Here is a 6,021-nt window from a genome sequence, read left to right as displayed (position 1 = left end):
TCACGGTAAACAGTAACACAACCCATTCACGTGATGAAGACGATGTTCAAAAAACGAGGTAAAGCATTAAGGCTTTTTGATGAGTCAATAAAACTTAAAGCTTTTTAATGATTTGTTAAGTCTGGCGGGATATGGCCAGATAGTGTGTCTTTAGGATTATACTTTTAGGAATCACCTATGTGAGTGTAAAGTGTAAGCCGCTTCAAGGAGAATGAAAGTAAAGGCTCATCCTCTAAGCAATCATGAAACAAGGCGGTGTTCATGGCTGAAACGAACACAACCGTGAGAACCATAGATGGTTAATGATTGATTGTGTGACTTATGTTGTCTAGGTATATAACAAAGCTCGGCGGTTCAAAGATATCAAATCTACCGATTGACCGAGTATATCCGATATAAGTTCACTATGAAAAGTTCAAAGGGAAACCTACTTATCCAGATGCAATTAATTCTTGCATGTAAAACACACACACGTCCGCGCATTCCTTTAAGTTTATAGTCATTCCCCATTCATGTGGGGGATTGTTGGGTTTTGTTATTATTTATTAATAACAAAAGAGGTGTGAATGAAAAATGGTGGGAAAAAAAATATAGGGAAGTGAAATTTTGAATGAATTCATTTTACTAATGCACTTTGTCCCTCGTTGGTATAAGAAAAGAAAATCTTTGTGTATAGCAATACAAGTTTGATAACAATAGCTAGGGTAAATAAATACAAATATAGTACATATATGTACAAATCCCAAAAAGAAGTAATTCAAAAGCAAAAAATGTACTGACCAAAAACTGATTTAAACTATTCAAGGTATACCCTAATAGTATTTCATTCTACTAAACCAACCAATAAGAACGAAAGTCAGGCAGCAGTTACAGTAGCACTATTAATATTAAAGCAATAATTGTTATATACCTAACAATACCACTAGATATTTAATTAAGCGATAATTGTTGTTTACCTACCATTAATAAATATTAATAATGGACTAATTCAAAGCTTATCTACAGCATATTTGTCCCATTAAGTTAAATTATCGAAATTATTGTCTGATCTCCTCCAGCCATCTTTGTACTAGACAGCAAATTGTGGCATATTCCAACATTGATGGTCATTGGGTTGACTTCTGACGTAACAACTACACATTTAGGGAGAATATAACTAAATAATTCTACGGAAAAGGGCTAAATTACCCTTATTTAGGGAGAAGTATTGAATTTGGTACCATAAAAGTCTCCTTCCAATTTTTTGAATAAAAAAGCACTTACCGTTTGTGTTCTGCATTAGCTATACCCTTATTTTTAACACCCTTCTATTAAAAAAATACTTTTTAATCCACTTGTTATATTTTCATTGGCCCAATTTAAAATCAAGTCCTAAACTATCCACTCGTAACCCGTCCCATTACCGACCCTCCCGTGATACTAACCCTTCGTTTTAACCTAAACACATCCGACCACATTCACTTTATCAAAACATTTCTAACCCTACTAGCTAAGAGCGAAAATGGTTGCCGATTAAAGAGGGTGATAATCGGATTCAAGTTTTGGAATTTTTGCTTCGTTATGCCTCTTTCAAGTAAGTATAAACTATTATTTTGGTGAATAATATAGGGTTTAGAGTTTTTGAAATTTGCATTTTGTGTTGCTTTCCATGTGTTTTCATATGCTTTTTAGATTCTTTGTTTTTTTCAACGCTTCTGATGTCTTTTTTGTAGTCAATTTTTGGTTCCATGCTGTGATGACCTTGTTTAAAAACGAAATTCTGTGTTCTGAGACCTTGAAAACCTCATTTAACGTCTGTGCGCAGTTCGGGCACGTAGCCGGAAAGCGTAAATGTGAAAGTCTGTGAAAAATGATAAGTTTTGACTGTAAAATGAATAAATTTAACTTCGGTCAACGTTTTGGGTAAACGGATCCGGACCTGTGATTTGACGGTCCTAGAGGGTCCGTAAGAAAATATGGGATTTGGGCGTATGCCCGAAATCGAATTCCGAGGTCCCAAGCCCGATAAATGAATTTTCAAAGAAAATTGTTTTCTGAAATTGTTTAAAGGATTTTGAAATGAAATTTGCTTAGAACATAATGGTATCGGGTCCGTATTTTGGTTTCGGTGCCCGGTACCGATCTTATATATGATTTAAGACATTTCTGTAAAATTTGGTGAAAACAGATGTCATTTGACGTGATTCGGACTTAAATTGCAAAAGTTGATGTTTTACGAAGTTTGAGAAAAATTCTTGGATTTTGAGGTTTAATTCGTTGTTATTGAGGTTATTTTGGCGACTTGATCGTATGGATAAATTCGTATGATGTTAGTGAGTTAGTACGTATGTTGGGTTAGGAGCCCCGAGGGATCGGGTGAGTTTCGAGTAGGTTCCGGGATGCCTTAGGTCTAAAAACACACTTGTTGCAGGTTCAGAGAAATTTGCGGGTCTCTGAACCTGCTAGTGCGGTCCACGAGAAATTGTGTGCGACCACGGAAGGGGCCAGCGCAGTCCATGTGAGGTTCGTGTGGTGCGCGGTGGAGACTGTGCGGTCGCAGTCAGTTTTGTGCGGTCCGCACAGTTTTTCACTGGGTTGTGCGGCTATGGTCGGTTTTGTGCGGTCCGCACAGGGCGCTGATCTGCAGCATCCCAGGAAGGACTGTGCGGCCGCAGTCCATTTTGTGCGGTCCGCACAGGGCACTTGAGAATAGTATAAATAGACGGGATTTTCAGTTATTTTTCATTTTTCAAAACCCCAAAAACATAAGACGCGATTTTTCAAACAACCTTTCTTCTCCAAATCAATTATAAGTCATTCTTAACTAGTTTTCTTCAATCATAAACATCTTTTAAGATGATTTCAACTTCAAATCAATGATTTTCATGGGGGAAATTGGGTGTTTTGGGTAGAACCTAGATTTTTTAAAAATTGGTCCGAACCTCGGGTTTTGACCACGTGGGCCCGGGGACGATTTTGACTTTTAGGGTAAAACTTTGAAAAAACTCATTTTCATACATTCAATTGATTCATTTAGCGTTTATTTATGTAATTATGTAACTTGTAGCTAGATACGAGCGAGTTGGTGGTGGAATCAACAGGTAAAGCTATAATTAAAACTTGAGTTGTGTCTGAGACATTGAGGTAAGTGTTTGGTCTAACTTTAACTTGAGGGATTAGGTGTTGTGTCCTATTTGCTATTTTCTTCTTATTGAGTATGACGTATAGGCATGGTGCCGAGTATCTATACGTTAGTGTCAAGCATGACCGTGACTCTTATATTGTAATTTTCATGACTTCGTTGTATTATTCATGCCTTGGTGAAGATTTCTATTTGTTGTGTAAAGTTGTGGAAAGATTGTGACCTTTGAACATTGAGGAGCGTTGGTTCCAATTGTATAACGAATTGTGAAAGTATAGTGATAACTGAAACTCTAGAGCATTGGTTCGAGTTGTAAAGTAAAAGTGAGAAAGAGTAGAGATCATTATGTTTCCCCCTTGCCGGGCTATTGTTGAGTTATGGCTCCCTTACATTGTGTTCTTAATTGATATTACGGATGCTTAGGTTGATGATTCTTTGTGATAGGGGTCGGAACAAGTTTGGTTATAGCTAAGGTAGTTAGGTATTGTAACAAGTTTGGTTATAGCTGAGATAGTTAGGTGTTGTAACAAGTTTGGTTATAACTGAGATAGTTAGGTGTTGTAACAAGTTTGGTTGTAGCTGAGATAGTTAGGTGTGGTAACGAGTTTGGTTATAGTTGCTTCTCCCTTGCCGGGACGTGATTAGTTATACTGTCGACTCCCTTGTCGGGATAGTGTAGACCTTATTGATCCCTTGTCGGGACTCTTATTATGATTGTTATCAATATTATATATGGATCGGGTTGCACGCCGCAACAATATTATATATGGATCGGGTTGCACGCCGCAACAATATTATATATGGATCGGGTTGCACGCCGCAACAATATTATATATGAATCGGGTTATACGCCGCAACAATATTATATGTGGATCGGGTTATACGCCACAATGATATTATAAATGGGAGCGGGTGGTACGCCTACCACAAGATATAATTAAATGGGAGCGGGTGGTACGCCTACCACAAGACGTGAAAAGAAAGTGAAATCTGCCTTTGTTTTCCTTATTCTTGTTAATGGTTGGATTTTGATTCCTTTATAGTTCTTTGATAATCTATTCTTATCTGTTATTCCCCGAAGCATGTTTCTCCCTCCCATCTTTACTTATTTTTTTCTTCTTTACTTTCCGCTGTATATCATTTAACTGCCCAAGGTTATTTGGTAGTCTGGTCCTAGCCTCATACGTCACCGAGGTTAGGCTAGACACTTACCAGCACATGGGTCGGTTGTGGTGATACTACACTCTGCACTCTTTTGTGCAGACCCCAGTGTTGTGGACTTTGGACCGCAGTGAGATTGCTGAATCTCATTCATCAGGCGACCCGAGGTAACCCTACAGGCGTCCGTAGGCCTTGGCGTCTCCTTCTATCTACCTTCCTGTTTCTTACCTGTATTTCCAAAGACAGTGCTGTATTTAATTCTTTCAGACCTCTATTTGTAGTATTCCTAGACCGTCTATGAAACTGTGACACCAGTTCCGGGTAGTCGAGGCTCAAACAGTTGTATTGGATTCATGTTCATATAGCTTATTGCTTTTTCCTCCGCTTATGTTAAATTCCGCTATTTAAATATTATTACTCCGCAATTGTTAATGAATATAAAATGTGTAAAAAGGTAAAGTGTGCAAATAATTGGCTTTCCTAGCTCGTATTAGTACGCCATCACGACACCCGAGGGTGGGAAATCCGGGTCGTGACACATGCTTTTTTTCGTGTATGAAGTTAGAGATTTAATTGTGGTTGTGGTTGGTTAAATTATTGGTACGAGGTCCTACTTTTTTTCAGTTCCAGTTATTTAATTATAGTTTGCTGCCGATTTCAGTCTATACAATATATCGTATGAGTTTTGATATCCCTCCCACCACAATTTAGCCAGTTTAAAGTGAGCTATAATTGTCAGAAAGAGACATGCTCTCCAAATGATCTAATCTCTCACTGTGTATAGACTGAACTAGGAAAAGATAGAAAATGTTCACTTAGCCATTGTGCCTAAGGAAAAAAAAGAAAGAATAAGGAAGTTGTGGATACAACAGCACAAAAGATACAATATCAGGAACCAACTATAGATGATTTTTTCTTTTGTAAAGTTGCAGGTCATAATAGGAAGGATTGTTCCAACTATCACACATGGCGTGCAAAGAAAGGTACACCTCTTAATTTTATTTGTTCGAAGGTTAATTTGACTTCGGTACCAAGACACAAATGATGGAGAGATTTCAGTAAAATAACTCAGATCACTGTGTCTATGCAGGGTTGCCTGAACTATCGAAAGCGTAATAATGGTGAAAGATACATATACAATGGTGATAGCAAGTTGGTGGAAGTCGAAGCAATTGGAAATTTTAGAAATTGTTAAGAGCCGACTTTATTTGAATTTGAACAAGACTTATGTTGCGTCATTTTTTGATGGGATTTGATTTCTGTTTCTGTATTAGATAAGTTTGGTTATTTATATTTATTTGAAAATAAAAAAATAGTCTCTTTCATAATTCAAAATTGGTTGGTCCCGGTTCTTTATCAAGTTACAATAATCAATACTTACTTGATATGATTATTTCGTTCAATGAACCTTGCATGTTCACATAACTGGTAATAAGGGTAATTTAACCATCCCGTAGTCAGCTTATTTATTGCACCGGAGATTAGGTCGTATCTCTAAAGAAGAATTAAGAAACTTCTGTCCAATAATATTTTTATCTCCTTAATTTTTCAGAACTTTTATCCCACTACTAAGACTACTTTTTTTAATAAGGTGAGGTTCTTTGAGGATCTTGAGTTTGTGGGGGAAGAGAGAGTTAAGGATTTTGCCTTTGAAGAGGAACATTTTAATATTCCTGTAATTGTTATTGTCAGTACTGGGGAACAACTTTTATACCTGACATTGTTCAAGAAGAAAATTT

The 6,021-nt window shown here is 37.1% G+C and overlaps 1 long non-coding RNA gene across 1 annotated transcript; it reads left to right on the top strand.

Annotated features, from left to right (window-relative positions):
* The first annotated feature begins 1,207 nt into the window (after positions 1 to 1,207).
* Positions 1,208 to 5,598, top strand: LOC107805589 (uncharacterized). Its single transcript, XR_001652456.2, has 3 exons — positions 1,208 to 1,573; positions 5,209 to 5,265; positions 5,373 to 5,598. It is a non-coding gene; the product is annotated as an uncharacterized LOC107805589 (long non-coding RNA).
* Positions 5,599 to 6,021: the final 423 nt, after the last annotated feature.

This window comes from Nicotiana tabacum, chromosome 7 (genome assembly GCF_000715075.1).
Source record: "Nicotiana tabacum cultivar K326 chromosome 7, ASM71507v2, whole genome shotgun sequence".
In the NCBI taxonomy this organism is placed as follows: domain Eukaryota; kingdom Viridiplantae; phylum Streptophyta; class Magnoliopsida; order Solanales; family Solanaceae; genus Nicotiana; species Nicotiana tabacum.
The sequence above is the reverse complement of the archived record's forward strand: the minus strand, read 5'-3'. Positions and strand labels throughout refer to the sequence as shown.